A 19,538-nucleotide genomic window follows, 5' to 3' on the forward strand; every position below is an offset into this window, starting at 1 on the left:
TGAAGAAGAATAGTTAATTTACATGAAATGTAATTTGTATATGATCGAACTTTTTAAAGCATTTATTCTACAAAAAAGAATTACCAACTCATCTCACCATACGTAAGTTATTTCTATGTAGCACAATTTTAAATACTACTCCATCCCATGGCAACAATAAATAATGAAAAAGAACACCACATATTTTGTCAGGTATCCAACTTCAAGTCCTGGCAACTTAGTTTTGATCTCTCAAGATCTGGGAAGCAGCAAATACTTGCAATGCTGTTGGTGAGGACCAGGCAGTACAAGGTTAGACCCCAACTGCTTGCTTCAGCAAGTTGCACCAAGTGAGGAACTACACCACATTATGAAACTTTATCATACCCACTAGTGCAGAACTTGTTTGTCTGTACAGTCTTAACCCTTTCAAAGTTCTGTTCTGAAGAATAGTAAAAAGCAATACAAGTCTTGAGGGATACGCAGGGCTATTCTTTAGAAATTCTGAAACACAAATATTTCAACTTATTCCACTGTATTTCAAGAGGACCTGATTTAATGATGCACTACACCCACAGGAGGAATCTGTATTAAAAATACTATGTATGCACTCTTAACCTGCCAATTACTTTCTTTATTTGGGTGAGGGACAAAAAAAAGTTAAACAAGTGCAACTGTCACCACAGACTCAGATCAAAATAAACCATTAAAATACACAATAAAACAACAATCCAAAGATTCATAGGAAAAAAAAAAAACAATATGTAAAATTAAATAACTGGAAATACAACCATCCATTCCCCAATCCATAGCCCAAATTTAAATCACGGTTCCTTGCTGTAGGGAGCAGTCATAACACACCAGTCCTTGAGGCCTGAGCTATGTTTTCACAAACGTTTTAAAAGCTAGGAGGGAAGGGCCATCTGAATGTCTGGGGCCAAGTTACAGTATTCCAGAAAAGGGGACCTGCAACTGAAAATACATGGTTCTGAACGGGGAGAAGCTAGCAAAATAATTTGATAATGGGCTGGATTTAACTGGGACTGTGGAAAAGAAAAAAATTGCCCCAAATAGCACCCCCTCCCTCTTATGGGACAGGCAAGCAGTCAGTGGTTGGTAACGGCTTGTTTTTAAGTCCTCCTCTTTCCCAGCTATGAAAGCCAGAATGGAGCATGTGCAGCCCATCCTATTGTCTTATACAGATGCAATAGGAGGGAGAACAGAAACCCACACGCAGGTGGAACGTGTAACTGTCTTATCCAGAAAAATACAGACACCTTCTGACACTGCTGATAAAGGGGATGGAAAGAATTCCAGTAGCAATGTTTCATGTGCTTTATTTACCTAGTTTCATTTTTTATTTAGTTGGAATTAGTGTTAAGTTATAGAATAAACTGATATTCAGAATCTGTTTATATCAGTTTATTCTATATATCAGTTCGCATTTGTACAAGATGATTCCATTTGAAGTGCTACTACAACATCTCCAAATACTGTAATATATGTTATTTAATATTTTTCATAAAACCCATTTCTTTTTATTGTATGTACAAGCATGATTAAATGTTGTCATCCAAGAATCCCTAGGGGCCGTCAGGGGTCCTGCTCCACAAGTGGCCGGGTGTGAGACCCTGTTCTTCAAGCTGGGTTCCCGAGAACAGCTGGGAGTGTTGCTACTGTACCAGCCTCCCTGCTGCGTAGCAACCTCCCTGCCTGAGCCGCTGGAGGCCATCTCGGGTTTGGCAGTGGAGTTCCCCAGGCTTATGGTGTTGGGGGACTTCAATCTGCCTTCCCTGGGGCAGGCCTCGGAAGCAGCCCGGGAGTTCATGGCTACCATGGCAGCCATGGGCCTGTCCCAGATTATTCAGGACCCGACTCGAGACAGTGGCCTCACCCCAGACCTAGTTTTCTTGTCGGAGCAGTGGCAAGATGATCTGAGGGGAGAATTACATCTTTCCCCTTTGTCATGGTTGGATCATGCCCTGGTGGCCTTGAGATTCTCTCGTGCTGCCCCCCTCCACAGGGAGGCAGGACCCATTTGACTGGTCCGCCCCCGGCAACTGATGGACCCGGCTGGGTTTCAGAGGGAGCTGGGGATTATACCTGAGTCTTTCCTGCATGGTCCAGCAGAGGCCCTGGCTGCTGCCTGGAATAGCGAGGCGGACGGAGCCTTGGACAGGATCACGCCTGTGTGGCCCCTCTTGCCCACCCAAACCGGGCACTCCCCATGGTTTACGGAGGAGCTGAGAGTATTGAAGAGGGTTAAGAGACGCCTAGAGCGCCACTGGAGGAAGACAAAAACCAAACCCGACTGAACACAAGCTAGAGCCGCGATTAAGGCCTACCTTGTGGTGGTAAGAGCGGTGAAGTGCCAGTACTTCTCTGCTCTTATTGCATCCGCAGAATGCTGCCCAATGGTCCTGTTTAAGATTACCTGATCCCTTTTAGGGAAAGGGGAGTCAGAAATCCATCTACAGGGCAGTGCGGAGGAATTTTCGGGGCACCTGCAGGATAAAATCGCTCGGATCCGGACTGAGTTGGACTCCAAGCGTGAGACAGAGTCGGAGGAGATACCCAAGGAACATACTTATCAGGTTATCTGGGATCAGTTTGATCCTGTTGAAGCCGAGGAAGTGGACAGGATCCTCCAGACTGTAAATGCCAATTAGACCCGTGCCCCTCCTGGCTGGTGAAAGCAGCGTGGGAGGTGACATGTGGCTGGGTCCAGGCGATGGTAAACACATCCTTGAGAGAGGGGGTGTTCCCAGCAGCCTTTAAGGAAGCGCTAGTGTGCCCCCTCCTCAAGAAACCATTGCTGGACCCTACTATACTGGACAATTTTCGCCCAGTCTCCCACTCCCCTTTTTGGGGAAGGTGGTTGAGAAAGTGGTGGCTTTGCAGCTCCAGAGGATTCTGGATGAAACGGATTATCTAGACTCCTTTCAGTCAGGTTTCAGGCCCGGTTATGGGATGGAAATGGCATTGGCCACACTTATGGATGACCTCTGGGATGGAGGCAGTGCATCTATCCTTGCTCTTCTTGACCTCTCAGTGGCTTTCGATACCATCGACCATGGCATCCTTCTGGACCGACTTAGGGAGTTGGGGGTGGGTGGCGTGGTTCTGCACTGGTGTAATGATTGCCGACCCCAAACACTCAGACTCACAAGAGGTTGCTAAATGAGATCTGATTTATTTAGGAACAAGGCAAGTACAGAGAAAGCTGAGAATGACAGAAAGCGCGCCAAATACAAACTAAAAACCCTCGGCTGTAAACGTAACCCCACCCCCCTACCAACAGAGTCATCACCCCCAATCCCAGGTGCTTGTAACCGTCTTCCATCCAGCCTGGGAAAACAACCTTGAATACATGAGATAACCCAAATACATTCCAAGCCCGCAGCCAACAGATAAGCACTACCCAAACAGGAACCATCCTCCCTCCAGAGATCAAACACGTATCAGGCTAATGACATGCGAAACGTTACAATGTACCAGGCACATTGAAACGGTGAACATGACAACTGGTTCACCTCCTTCCTCCAGGGTCGGTCCCAGTCAGTGTTGATAGGGATCGAGAGATCCAGCCCGCGGCCCCTACTTTGTGGGGTGCTGCAGGGTTCGGTACTCTCTCCGCTCCTTTTTAACATCTACATGAAACCACTGGGTGAGATCATCCGTCACTACGGGGTGAGGTATCATCAATATGCAGATGATACCCAATTATACATCTCCATCCCGGGTGAAGTAAGTGATGCTGTGGCCACCCTCTCTGAGTGCCTGGGTGCTGTGGGGGCCTGGATGGGGGACAACAGGTTGTGGCTGAACCCGGGGAAGATGGAGTGGCTGTGGATTAATGGCTCCTTGATTTCTGGGAAATTGTCATCTTTAGTTCTGGATGGGGTTGCACTGCCCTAGACAGACCCAGTGCATAACTTGGGGGTCCCTCTGGATTCACAGCTCCTGCTAGAAGAGCAGGTGGCAGCCGTGGCTAGGGGGGCCTTTGTGCAACTTCGTGTTATGCACCAGTTACGCCCCTTCCTGGAGCGAGAGGCCCTGCGAACGGTCAATCATGCCTTGGTTATCTCCCATATAGATTTCTGCAATGCGCTTTACATGGGGCTACCCTTGAAGAGTATCCGGAAGCTACAGCTGGTGCAAAATGCAGCCGTGCGGGCGATCTTGGGTTTCCATTGCTCCGTGAGAAAGTACTTTGGTATTTATCTATGAAAAAAGAAATTAAATAGTCTTGTGCTACAACTTATCAAGAAACATGTATTTTACATGTCGTCATTAACTGTACACATTATAGTTTTTCTCCTAACATGTAAAATTAAAATCACCTATCCATAGAAATAATGTACCACCATCCTTTGCCAGAAGTCATCTTGAATAATAACATGTAGAGTGCACATTCAGGAATGTTTATATAGCTACAGGGACATTTAATTGTGAAAACAATGTGATCCAACCTGCCTCCTTTATCCTGATAATATAGGATAAATAAAAAAGCCTTAATATTAGTATATTAGCTGTACAGAGCAATCAACAAAACAGTACATTTGAGTTTATTTTAAATTTTATTTCTTTATATTTAAATTATTTTATAAGTCACCCAGTTGACACTGAGTAGAAAACATCTTAGTTCATGCAAGATACATGCACAAAAACTTCTGTAATTAAAGTTCATACTATAATTTTATGTTATGGTGATAGTTTATCTCTGTTTAAAATGTATATAATAAATGTTATTGAGTATGTATAACATGACACCATTTAATCAGGAAATAATGAATAGAAATGGAAGTTTTTATCTAAAACTGTTGAGGTATATGCTGATGATTCTCACTGGAAGTCCAATTAAATAAGCAGGTATTGTCATCAAATGTTGCTTTACAATTGTCATACATTCATGACTTTGATGTAAATCTGCACTGATAAAATGTAAAGCATGAGTGCTTGTGCCTCTTAATCCACCATCTACTATAAATGTTTGAAGATCCTTGAAAGTGAACTGGCAATGGATTTTGTTGCATTTTCGTTCTGTACAATACCTATGAGGTTCTAAAGATATTCAGTAAAGAAATAAAGATATGAGAATTTTCCAGATGACCAGCTCATGCTGTAATTATTTTTTTATTAATATGATATAAATATAATCTTATTAATATTGTGATAACTTTAACTTTATAATTTTCTTGGAATTTAGAGCACTGTGATCCAGCCACATTAGTGCTGGGAAATTTGCTGACTGGACTGACAAGCCAACAACTAACCTTGCTACTTTCCAAACTGATATATATTTACCTGTATATCCATAAATCTTGATCTCATTGCATCTAAGCAAACAGAGATCCTGAGGCTAATAAAAAGAAAGAAAGATTAGAAAAAAAAACACGAGCATGCTTCCCCTCCCCATCTGTTTATCTATTATAAATACTATTAATACCAACACTGAACTTTGGGAGAGAGGCAGTTTGGTGTAGTGGTTCAGGCATTGGGCTAGAAACTGGGAGACTGTGAGTTCTAGTCCCACCTTAGGCACAAAGCTAACTGGGTGATCTTGGGCCAGTCTCTCTCTCTCAGCCCTAGGAAGGAGGCAATGGCAAATCACTTCCAAAATCTTGCCAAGAAAACTGCAGTGACTAGACCAGGGAACTGCCAGGAGTCAAGACTGACTCAAAGGCACAAAAACAAAACAAACAAAACAAAACAAAAAAACCCAGTGGGAAGCAAGGTGGGTGATCCAATGGGAGTGATGGTGAAGGCCTGTAGAAGTAAGAAGTAATCTATAAAGGTAAGAGAAAAAGATTTCCCTAGATAACATCAGAGAAATTGAGAAGATTTATGAATTATTTGTAATTTTGAATTACAATACCAATGGGTTCAGTTTCAGTTTTACTTTTAAATCAAGGCTTCATTAACTATTTGCTCTGGTTTCATGCTAATTGTGCTAAGTGAAAGTGGCCTGCGAAAAATAAGAGAAAGGGCTGAAGTCAGAAAAACATGGCTACAAGGCTTTTCCATGAAGATTGAATACTGAAGACCTTCATATGCCATAATAGGCAAGGAAGCTCAGAAATAATAGGCAAGGAAGCTTGGAACACACAATATTATGGAACAAAAATATAACTAGATCTTAAGTTTCTAATTTTCTATTGAAAACCCATTACAGTTTTCTAATGCATAGAACTAATAACACAGGCTGACAAATGAAGCCTATTCCATGTTTTTCTTGCCATTTGACAATGAACAAAAACTTAATCAAATACCTTTAGGTAAAACCTGTTTAATTAATAGTAGGTGTCAGCCTAGTTCACAATAAAGTCATGAAAATTATGCACTATTGCTGAAATAATCAGGATTAAAAAATATGTACTTTGTGGGGAATAGGAGTAGTGACACAACTATGATTCTGATTTCAATGATTCACTTCCTTTGCTCCAGTTCGGAATCAGGTTGCTCTGTATCTTATGATTACCTGTTGAACCATCTCCTGATCACACCCTTGTGTACAACTATGGGTGGCAATCCTCTTAAAAGTCAGTCAATTCCAAGTACAAATACAATAAGACTACTGACCAATCATTCTTGCGTCACAGTCTATTCTGTGAGCTACATGTAGAAACATAATTATGGGTTCACTATTTCATAAATGTTCAACTCTACAAATATTGCTTCTCAGTCTCTGCCTTCCTGCCACAGTTTGGTAATAATTAATCACAATTAACTTGATGAACTTGATATTTATCAGAAAATGAAACAAAACATTTTTTAGCAAACCCAGTGCAAATAGTTGCTTTGCCAAACTAGAGAAAAGGTAAAGAGGAAATACTATCACTTCTCTGCTCTGTGATTTCATAATAATTTCTATTCGTGCTTTTCATATAGCTAAATGGAAGGTTCAAAACCCATCTTGCTTTGCAGCAATAACTGGGTTCATAAAATCTAAACTAATTGATTGATTGGTTGATTTATGGGCGGTTTACAATAAATAGCATTAAAACATAGCCAGATAAAAATTACATTAAAATATACATAAAAGCAAACATGAAATCCAAGTGGAGATGGATCACTAAGGGGTACTATGGCGCCAGCCATCCCCAGGTGGAGCTATCCCTCTCCCCCTCCCAAGCAAGGTGGCAGAACCAGGTCTTAAGTTTCTTCCGGAAGTCCGAGAGTGAGGAAATCTGTCTCAATGCCGGGGGCAAGATGTTCCAAAGGGCGGGTGCCACTGCAGAGTAGGCTCGCCTCCTGGACCCTGCTAGATAAAATTCCTTTGCTGATGGGGTCCGTAGCATGCCCTCCCTGCCTGACCGGGTGGGACGGGTCGATGTTATGGGGATGAGACGGTCCCTCAGGTACCCTGGTCCCATGCCATGTAGGGCTTTAAAGGTGATAACCAACACCTTGAATTGGACCCAGAAGCAAACTGGTACCCAATGCAGCTCTCGTAACAGTGGTGTCACATGGGCTGATTTTACAGCCCCAATAACTGTCTGCGCAGCCGCATTCTGGACCAGCTGAAGCTTCCGAATACTTTTCAAGGGTAGCCCCATGTAGAGCGCATTGCAGTATGGGAGATGACAAGGGCATGAGTGACTGTTCGGAGGACATCTCGGTCCAGGAATGGGCGTAGCTGGCGCACCACCCGAAGATGTGCAAAGGCCCTCCTGGCCGCAACTGCCACCTGCTCTTTGAGCAGGAGTCGCGAGTCCAGGAGGACCCCCAGGTTCTGCACTGGTTCTGAATGGGGCAGTGCCACCCCAGCCAGAACCAAAGATGACAACTTCCTGGAACCCGAGGAGCCATCAGTCCACAGCCACTCTGTCTTACCAGGGTTCAGTTGAAGCCTGTTGTTCCCCATCCAGGCCCCCACAGCCCCCTGGCACCTGGAAAGGGTGGAGACCACATCACTTACTTCACCTGGGATGGGGATATATAACTGGTTATCATCAGCATATTGATGATACCTCATCCCATGGTGACGGATGATCTCACCCAGCCGTTTCATGTAGATGTTAAATAGGAGAGGAGAGAGTACCGAACCCTGCGGCACCCCACAAAGGAGGGGTCGAGGGCCGGATCTCTCCTCTCCTATCATCACTGATTGGGAACGGCCCTGGAGGAAGGAGGTGAACCAGCGCAAAACTACCCCACTCACTCCCAACCCCCTGAGCCGCCCCAGAAGGATACCATGGTTGATGGTATCAAAAGCCGCTGAGAAGTCCAAGACAGCCAGGATGGATGCACTCCCTCCATCCCGCTCCCGCCAGAGATCATCCATAAGTGCTACCAATGCAGTCTCCATCCCATATCTTGGCCTGAAACCTGACTGAAAGGGGTCCAGATAATCCAGTTTGTCTAGACTAAGCTTAGTGTACCTAGCCACATGTGAACCTGAATTAGCATGATGTATGAATCTATATAATTTTAGAGGACCTAGAAAGAATTCTGTAATTCTATAAACAGCAAAATTAATATGTGTACATATCTAAAACAGGAATGTTCTTGTCACCAGTAGATGCCTATGAGCAGAATGGCATCTTTTAATCCCTTCTATACCTATGGCAAACACTATCTTATACTGGAAAACAAATGACAAAATAAGAGTGACAATCAGTTGTCTTACAGATGAACTATCCCATTTTTAATGCTATTTTTTCCTTCCAGGGATGGAAGTAAGAGCTGCCCAAAATACTTCTAGGACAGCAGCAGCTGCCCTTCCATTTCAGTTGGACTTTGGCAAGTCTGCAAAATTTTGGGGATGGGTTCACATTCCCTTGGAAGAAAGGCAAAAGGCCCAAATCAGCCATAGACAGGGGTAATGTATCTCCTCTTTACTCTCTATCTCCAGACCCCCTCTCAGAGACCTTTTGTATGGCAACACTAAAGTATTGTTATCCAAAGCTGTGGCTTTGCACAACACACTAGGCTAAAATGTAAGTGGCTATTTGTGATTAAGGGATAGTACTCCCATCCTGGGTCAAAGTCACAAACTCCCATGGTATTTCCTTAACACTTTATTATTCTTCTAAGACTTTTGTGTTGATTAGGTTCATCACTTTCATGTTTCTGAAACTTTCTGTTAAAAACACTGATTTATTCAACAGGGTACCTTTACTGTTGTGTTTCAGTACTACACATGTCCCATATGGAAGTTGTCTTTTTTGGCTCCATCAGTAAAACAAACTATGAATCTGAATGATGGATTCTTCTGGTTAGGCAAGGTCAGAACCCTATGTTCATTATCAACTCGGCTTGGCTCACCATGCCAGATGTGGCTCATTAGACAGTGGGACTCAGGCTTCTAGATGAACATGACATGCAAATTCTGTCATACTATAAAATTGAGCATTTGTGATTTTTTATTTAATGGAAAGTGTTACAATTAATTTTCTAGTAACTACTGTTTCAAAAAGTCAGTGCAGGACATCATGCTATAAATGAAATAAATATTGTTATAGCATTATATACTGTAATATATAATAGTGGGAAATCAGTGACACCTTATTATAAGCACATAAAAATGTCTTAATTTAATTAAATCTGTAAAATATGTGAATGCTGAATCAGAGTTTGTGCACTGACTTGCATGTGCATGTGCTGAGGAACACTATCAGTTCTTCCAGAATAGAAAGTTAACCAACTCACAGACAGACTTTCTGAATCAGTAGCAATAATCCACAATTGTGTGGAGTTCAAAATTTCTTTGCCATTCCATCTGACCCTCGCTTGCTCAGTTGGTCTATAGGGTCTGCCGTACATTAGGCGAACACCCTCAAATGGACAGAGCCAGCTACTGCACACTGTTCTGCAAAGTTCACTGGCTTTAGCTCAAAAATCAACTAGAACTGGAATACTATTATATCACTCTCTTCTTCACAGAAGAACTTAAACAAACATACACAATGCTATATTCGTTGTTTCACATGCCATTTAAATCACATATACTAGCAGCAACAACCACACAAAAAGCAATTGCCCATGCTTATGTCACAGCAGAACATGTGGCTCTCCAAGATTTTTTTGTATTAAAACTTCCAGGCAACAAGGCCAAGGACCAAGGATGATGGGTACTGGAATAATCAGCATCAGAAGGCTATGGATATCTCATTCATCATCTACACTATAATGGAACTTATTCCTTCATCCAGTACAGTTAAAACCACAGACAAGATATTTGCCTACCATAAAACCTTGTTATGCTTAATATTCACTTATTTTTACATTTTCCTGAAGAGAGTTATAGATTATAAATCAATACATGGCTCATGTTTGTAGAGCTAGCAGCACTACATTATTTCTAAAAGTTTGTGAACATAAACAAAAATATATACTGTAGACTTCATGGAAGAGTTTTGCTTCCAAATAAAGCAAAACTCCCTGTCTTGGGAGGTACAAAATTGAGTAAAGACCTTCAAAATGGCATCTAGCTGAGTTTTCAGAAATAATATGAACATGATGTTTAAAGAATTAAATAATTTGAGACTAAGTGGACTACAAACCATTAAAACACAGCAGAATTAAGTGGAATTGTTTTCCAGCCAGAAAACTTTAGAATTAATAGAACCACACAGTTCGAAGGGGACATTTTGCTTTGATATGCAGCTCACTGCACAGCATAGAAATCTAAATTCAAATATCTTAGACAGATATCTGTCTAGCCTCCAAAGCAAGGGAGCTCTACACAGTACAATCAGCACCACTGTTGAACTGTAATTAATGTTAGAATATTCTGGTTAACATTCAATTGATATATGCCATTCTGTGACTTAAATGCATTCTTCCATGTCCTAAACTGTGAAACAAAAGGACTTGACCTCCTCTGTGATGTTCTTTCAGGTATAAGAAGCATGCCATTATATCTGCCGTCAGTCCTCTCAAGACTAAACAATTTCAGTCACTTAATTTGTCATCACAGAGTAATTTTCAGTCACCTAATCACCCATAAGAGCCAGTTTGGTGTAGTGGTTAAGGCATCAGGCTAGAAACCGGGAGACTGAGCCCTAGGAAGCAGGCAATGGCAAACCATTTCTGAAATCTTGCCAAGAAAACTGCAGGGAGTAGTCCAGGCAGTCACCTGGAGTCAAAAACAGACTCAAAGGCACAATCAGTCAATCTATCAGTATCACCTATACTGCTCTTACCTGAACTTGAATCCTTCATGAAGGGGGTGTCCAGTGCTATCTTTTTTCTTTTTCTTTAGGCTTTCTCCTTTGAATTTTAGTAGATTTTCAAAAAGTTGATGACTGAAGAAACTTTGCAGGCAGGGATTATAAGGGAAGGCTTATTTATGGATCTGTAACTGGTTAAAGTGCACATTGAAGAGATGTTTCCACTGGGGCCAACCCAAACTATGTACTGAAACCAGTGTTCTTCCTCTTGTTGATAAATAATCAATTATTGGGAATGAACAATGATGTGGCCAACCTTATTTGTGACACCAAATTTCTTCAAGTGTTTAAAATGAGCAAGGTCAATAAAGAATTCCAAATATTTTTCAAAAGAATTAACATAACAAACATGCTTCAATTTCAATATAAAATGATTAGAGCTAAAGTCCTCTCGTGTCATGTAGATACATTATCTGAATTGGAAGTTTCAAACTAGGTAAATGAGCTTGGGATGTCAACCAAGTGAACAGCTATTATGAGGAAGACAAATTCTATGCCTTTTTAGGAAAGTTGTTTAAAATAAATCTCAGATTTTTAAAGATAAAATTCTAAGGAACCCTTGTGTTTAATATATAGCACACACTTCTGGTCATCCGTACCAAAAAGCATACTGTACTGTATTAGGGGTCAAGGTCAACAATACTATTTTCAAATGATAAAAGTAGTATTGTGCTGTCACAATGCAAGCTTCAGTTTTTCTATGAGTGCATTGTGACATCAGATGCACATACAAAAGGAGTGGAGCTTGCATCACAATGGTGCAATGCTTTCATTATTTTGATGAAAACATCAGATTCTGTGGACACCTATGTAGAGTACATCTGGAAGTGATGCCCAAAAGAGCAAATAAAGTGATCAAGCAACTGGAGCAATTCGTACATGAACAAGGGTTTCAATATTTGTGGCATATTAGCTAGAGGTGGATAATTAAATTTGAATAAATAAATAATAAATAATAAGGAGAACAAAACAGAGGTTGTAAAGGATGTAGAGGTTGTATTATGCTGAAATGCAATATATATTTCTCGCATAATACTAGAATCTCAGGTAATCCAATGAAAACGAATGACGAGTTCAAGAACAAGGAATTAAACTACAGAAATTACTACCACACAGTGTCCTGATGGCTACTAATCTGAATCCCTTTAAGAGAAGATTAAGTAAATGTATGGACAATAGGAAATGGCTCAGATGTCAAATTCATTAGGGCAGGAGATTGGATATGACTGGAGGGCAGTGGAGGTTGGGAGAGAAGTCAGTGCAACTTCAAGCGTCTTACTGAGAGCTGAAGCAAAATGAACTTAGTGCAGCATAAACTTCACTGCTTATTACATCATCCTAAATGTCAGATGATTATATAATTGGTGGTGCACCACATAAGGCATAGGGTATATCCAGGTAGGGTGTTACAACCCATGGCTACAACTGCTAGTCAAGACGATTGTTTATTACTTTCAGGGATTAGAAATAACAAATGAACATCAGATGAACTGATTTTTGGTGATGTGATTTTGCCCATTTTTTTTCTCCCAGGACTGGGAGAATAACAGTTGTTGCCTCTGCTAGGCTTCCAGCTTCCCTTCCCATCCTTAACCCTTCCCAAATCGATAAACAAGAAAAACCAGAACCAAAATGGTTTGGCCTGAGATTTTGAATAGTCTTCTGTAGTTTCTCAGAAGATTGGGAAGTAGAGTTGCAGTTCCAAAACTTTATAAAGTTTTCATCTTTAATGTGTAGATTATATAAATGAAATTAGTTGTTAATTGATTGATCTGAGGCAACTTTAACTGGTTGGGCCAAAGATTAAAGGATTATTTGCTGCAGTGGATATGTAATAGAGAAGGAAAGGTTTTAAATATGATTTTATTAACCTAGCATCAGACTTCTTCATTACAGGTAGTCCTCAAGTTACAATGGCAATTGGGACTTGAATTCCATCACTAAGCAATGCGGTTGTAAAATGCAATGTCACTTGACCACATCTTTTAGCGACTGCAATCCCTCAGTCCCCATTGCTGTTGTTAAGTGAGGATCATGGGTTGTTAAGTGAGCATGTCCTCACAACTTCCTGCCAGCTTCTAACAACCAAAGTCAGTGGGAACCCGATGGGAAGTTGCAAGTGACCACGTGGTTCACAAGCAGTCTGGCAGGCAGGTAAATGGCTGCTGTTGAGTGAGAGAGGGAGTGAGGGGGTGCCCGGGTGGCACGGCACAAGCACAGTGAGACTCAGGGAGGATGTGTGAGGGTGCACAGGTGGACGTGCAAGTGGCGGGTTGGCATGGCATGAGTGCAGCCAGGCTTGGGGAGGGTGCGTGGTGGTGGGGAGGTGCAGCGCAAGCTCAGAGAGGCTCAGGGAGGGTGCGCGAGGGTGTGCAGGTGGCCAGTGAGGCATGGCACAAGCATAGAGGGGCTGGGGGAGGGTGCACAGGCGGGGGAGACTTACCTGAGTGACTTGCAACCTTCCTTGTTGGCTTCCCCATTGACTGTGCTTGGGGAAAGCCGGCAGGGAAGGCTGCAAATTGCTATCATGTGACTACGGGACTCTGCAACCGTCATAAGTGCGAGCCAGCTGCTAAGCGCTCAGATCACGATCACATGACTGTGGGGGTGCTGGGATGACTGGAACTTCAAGGACCACTGGTAACCATCACTCATTCAGCACCTCTGTAACTTGAACGGTCACTGAATGAGTAGTCATTAAATGAGAAATATTTGTACAGGAAGGCGATAACTAGCTTCATGTTTTGGGCAGATGCCAATATTTATTTTTAGGCTACAGATTGATAACACTGCACTTCAATGTACTTTTTGAAGTGGTCACTTATTTTTGTATTCAATCCACATTTGTCTGGTACTTATTCTTGATCCCATTTTCCTTTTTTTTTTTTTTTACCATAACCACTTCTTGACTAGTGAATTTCCATTGCATTGAATTTACTTTTATGATTCTCCTGACATATCCAACTCTCACTTCCACATACAGAGTGGGCAGTGGCAGGCTCTTATACATGAATTTACTTTTTTAGACATTTATTCATGTTGGAGCAGACCAAATATTCCCATTACCTTTTTACCAGCCTTTGCATGCCTTAAGATTTCTCCATTTATTTTCCCAACTTCAATAAACATAAAGATCCACAAATTCATCTACTTGCTTTAGCATTTTGCCCTTTATGCATAACTTGCCACCATCAATTCCAGACCAAATATCTTGGCCTTTGAAACATTAGTATTCAGGTCCATTCATCATTCATTCATTCATTCAACAAATTTATATGGCTACCTTGTCTGTCTGTCTGTCTGTCTGTCTATCTATAATTTATTTAACAAATTTATATGGCCACCCAACTCACACACAGTGACTCCAGGCAGCTTACAAATTAAAATCCACAATATAAAAACCCATCAATCCCCCACCCCCCTACAGCGGCTACAACACAATCAAATCAACCACTTGATTGGCTCCATCTCAGTCTGGGGTCCCCAGGCCCGCTGACAGAACCATGTCTTTAGGGCCTTTCGGAAAAGCATCAAGGTGGGGGCCAATCTAATCTCTGGGGGAATGATGTTCCACAGGGAGGGAGCCATCATGAAGAAGGCCCTTTTTCATGGTCCCACTAGATGAACTTCCCTCATAGAAGGGACCCATGGCATATCCTGCCTCCCTGCTCTGGTGGGCCAGGTAGATGTGACTGGGGAAAGGTGGTCCTGCAAATAACCTGGCCCCAAGCCATGTAGGGCTTTAAAGGAGATAGCCAGTACCTTGAACTGGACCCAGAAGCAAATCAGCAACCAATGCAGCTCCCGCAAAAAAGGTGACACACGCACAAATCTAGACTTGTGCAAAACTGTGCGGGCCACTGCATTTTAAACCAACTGAAGCTTCAGGATACTCTTCAAGGGCAGCCCCAGGAAGAGTCCATTACAATAGTTCAAACTGGAGGTGACTAAGGCGTGGGTGACTGTGAGAAGGGCATGTTGGTCCAGGAATGGGTGCAACTGGTGCACAACTTGCAGTTTTCCTACTACCTAACAGCCAACAACAAAGGATGATCATCCCTTTTAACAAAGAAATATAGTGCTATATTCCAGATTTTCGAGTTCCAAGTTTTTTATTCTTTTTTTTATTTTTGGTCAACTCAAGGCAGCATACATACCTAATGGTCCCACCTCCAGTTTCTCCCACAACAACAACCCTGTGAGGTGGGTTAGGCTGAGAGAGAATGTGACTGGCCTAAAGTTACCCAGCTAGCTGTCATGTTTAAGGAGGACCAGAACCCACAGTCTCCCAGTTTCTAGACCAGCACCTTAGCCACTCATGCCAATTTATATAACAACTTTCTGTGGTTCAACATAAAGAGCCATGTTTTGAACATATACATTTATTAGAAAATGAGGAATGGTTCTTAAAATCTGAAGTATATTTGATAAATTTAGAATTTGGCAGCATTCAGCATTAAGTCCTAACTCTGGCTTATGCTTATCTACTTATAGAGCGAAGGTAGTTCTTTTGAGGATGTTATTATGCAGTGATACTCTTCTACTTAATCAATTATATAGAATTTCAGTGTAGTTTTAACATGGAATATTTTTGTAGTGAATTAGTTGTAAATTCCTTTGTTTGTGCCAGATTTCCTCCAGACCAATACTTGAACAAGAAGGCTCACAGGCAGTGATTTGCGGACACAAATTTAGATACAGTACTTTTTATTAGGTAGTTGAAAAGTTGTTACTATGAAGAAAACCACTGATTTGCAAATTGCAAGACTCTAGTCTACCTATAGCAAATCCATGGTTCAGTCCTTATGTTTTGTTTCTTCCCCTTGTGACCCAAACAGGTTGAGAACCTGCTTGTGGTTTTTTGTTAGGACACCTGGCATTATTATTGTGACAGATTAGCTTGCCCTCAGGTCCTCTGATTCCAACTTTGACCAATGTAGCCCTCACAATTTGTAAGCAATTCTGGATGTTTTAAAAACAGAATAGAAGCCTTTGCATACAGACACATGAATTACAGTCCAGTACTATGCATTACCTCAAAAACACTGCTAATTCAAGGCCATGATTCATAGATACGGCAACATTTCACACAAAAACTATTTGAGGAATAGTTGGGAATTTCCACTGTAAAACCCAGTTTTATTACTTAAATTAATTCATCTGCCCCTGATCATAATAATTTCAATGTGAGCAATATGCCCAACCCACAGCAAACCATAAATGAAAGGAAGTTGTTATTTAAAACTAACTGCTCACAAAACAACAAATTAATCACATGCAGAAAACATTTACTCTGTGCCCAAAGAGCAAGTCTTAGATGACTTTGCTCATGTTGAGTTAATTTGATGAAAAACATATTCTAATCTTAAAAGAAATGTTTTGAGTTATATGTCACTTGAGTTATTTATTTAATCCTTACCTGAAGCAGGTCAATTAAGAAAAATCAAAGGCTGAAAAATTCAGGAAAATAACAATGAGTAAACCTTTCTATCCACTGTGGAACAAAATAAAAACAAGCAGCTTCTTGAATATCTATTTACCACGGAATCTTAACATTCACCTTGAATTACATATAACAAAGAACCTTGATTAGGTGATTGTTGCCTGTAGAATGCAACTGCCTTGTCATGTAAAGCCTAATCAACATACCAGGCCTAAAGTATCAGTCTTTCTTACAACTACAGCAAATGAAGATAAACAAATGATTATATACCAAATTATCATCAGTTATTAAATAAATGCATTCAAGTTAAGTTATATCAGACATTATCCTTGGCATGTTCCTGCAAAGTCTTGCTATACTGGATGATACATTAATACTGCAGTCTGAAAGAAGGAAGCAAACCTAATCTTCATTAGATTGTCCTAGTAAATTCTTTATAAAGAGGGCTAAAATTTCATTATGTTACTCTCCACAGAAGGAATACTGCAGTAGCAAATGACTGAATGCTTCCTCTGTCCCTGAAGCAGAAAATGTACTTGTCTCTGATTTCCTTGTACTTGCCCACTCAGTCAGCAGAAGACGTTAATGTAAAATGTGTGAATCAGAATCAACATATCTAGCTTAGTGGACCAGGGTGGATCACCTCATGTACATGGTTGGCTTCAACTAGTCCTATTATAAATTAAAACCATCCATAAAACTCTGGTCCTGATCTGTTGTTCGATAGCTCCAGTGTGTTGGACATACTGTAGTTGCACCATACAAACTGCGCCAAAGAGAAAAAAGGTGTACACACTCCTTATGCAAAATCCATTGGCATAAAAATGATTTTCTCTTTTTGCATGTAGCATTTTCTATTGCGATACATCTTAAAAAAAAACATGAGAGCATAGTGTCTCAGACAATTCAAAGCAATCAGCTCAAATCTGCTAACATTTTACTGTCATTTCAAATGCATTAGCACAGGATTAGTTTCCATAAGAACACTGCACTAAAAACTGCCTCCTGAATTTTATTCAAGTGTCAGGTATGCTGAATTATTTGCTGAATTAATAGTGCAGCTAAACTGAAATACTAATAGTTTCAGGGTCACTTCCCAGCAGGGCTGCATTTGACTTGAATCAGACTGATCTCTGAGAACACTCGTGATATCCAACAGCTCATTATCTCTCTAATGTGTCACCCTGTAGTTTGTCATGATTGCCATGGTTCAGACAGTGTGTACACACTTAAACTGAACGTGATCAATGCAGTTTGGAAAGACTAAAATTTTTAAAAATCAGTATTTGTTCCATATCAGTAAGAGATAAATATAGAAAGCTACAGATAGGCAAGTTTGCATACAGAAAGTATCAGATTCTAGTGTCACCCTCTACAGAGAAAACTGGAAAAGTCTCTGGTTTGGAAAAAAGCGTTAGCTTCTATATCCAACCTGACTTTTAAAGAGTCTTTAAAAGGAAAGAAAGAAACAGGAAGTTTCTCTGCAGCAAAGCAAACTCCCAACATCTAGCAAAGTATTTGCCTTTGGCTGCCCTGACCATTTCCACCACTGCAGCCATTTTCGAACTAGGAGAACTACATGTTCTCAAAATTCCAAGTGGATCCTATTCCCAGTGTACCAAACACTGAGTCTGATGGACCAGCAAGGTAACTCTATAAAGTCAGTTTATTTTTCTAAAACGACAATGAAATTACCATTCAGACAATGAAGTTGAATTATTCTCTCTTGCTCTGAATGGAAATTGCAATGAAAAAATATTTCAGCGAAGTATTAGGAGAACCACAGTTTGGAAATGGTTAGTAGTGAACTCTTCTCTGCTGGAATAAAGTAAGAGGACAACCTTTTGTCTGTTGGGGAAGAAACAGAATTAACAGAAGGGGTTATTTTCTTCCCATTTTCTACTACAGGTAGACCTCGCTTAACGACTGCCCTGTTTAGCAACCGTTTAAAGTTATGACAGCACTGAAAAAGTAACTTTACAACCAGTCCTCACACTTACGACTGTCGCAGCGTCCTCGCAGTCACGTGATTGAGATTCAGGCACTTCGCAAACAGTTGGCATTTATGACTGTTCCAGTGTCCCAAGGCCACGTGATAACCATTTGTGCACTTTACAGCCAGCTTCTGACAAGCAGAGTCAGTGGAGAAGCTGGCAGTAAAACTGGAAGTCATGGTCATGTGATGTCTCGCTTAACAACCACATCTCTTAGCAACAGAGTTGCCAGTCCCCATTGTGGTCGTTAAGTGAGGACTACCTGTACTGTCTCAAGAAATCCGGTGTGGTGTAGTGTTTAAGTGTTGGATTGACACCGGGGAAACCCAGAGAGCAGTCCACCTGACTGTAGTGTCAATGCGGAAGACCACTGTATTCTGAGGAGTTTAAGTGACATATTTTGATTTTTCTCCTTCACACGAAGAAGCTTAGAGTTTATTTTGAGTTATACTAATGTTTAGCTGGCTTGTTTTTTATTTCTGTTTGGAATGGGGGAGGGAAGATAAGAGAAAATTCCAAGATTGTTTTTGTTAAGCACATAACAACTGAACAACAACAAAGCTTATCTGTATAGTTTCCCAGGCTCTTGGATTAAGCAGGTGCTCCAGACCTGGGAACTCTCCAGTCAAGGTCAGATCCTGTAGCCTCAGTACCATGGAAACAGGGTCATGAGGTTTAGGGCCAGACTGATAAAAAGCTGAGGATTGCCTTTTGAATTTGGGAGCTTCTGCACAGACCTGAGTGCTGGGTGCTGTGGAAACTGGGCCATCCTGGGGTATCTCCACTGTTCTTATTAAGGGGCTCCTGACAGCCTATGGGAGATTGGGTTTCAACTTGCTTGGTATGTTATGATTTTTCTTTCTTTATGCTATGCTTTTTATACTTCTGTTTAATCTGCCTAAACTGAGTTTATGTTTAAATCTGTTTGCTTGAGTTAATAATAAA

At 41.2% G+C, this 19,538-nt stretch overlaps 1 protein-coding gene across 3 annotated transcripts in view; it reads right to left on the minus strand.

The window, feature by feature from the left end:
* The window catches only part of EGFR (epidermal growth factor receptor), a 139,352-nt gene that overhangs the window by 56,068 nt on the left and 63,746 nt on the right, over positions 1-19,538 (minus strand). The window lies entirely within an intron of this gene.

Source organism: Candoia aspera, chromosome 4 (assembly GCF_035149785.1).
Source record: "Candoia aspera isolate rCanAsp1 chromosome 4, rCanAsp1.hap2, whole genome shotgun sequence".
NCBI lineage: Eukaryota > Metazoa > Chordata > Lepidosauria > Squamata > Boidae > Candoia > Candoia aspera.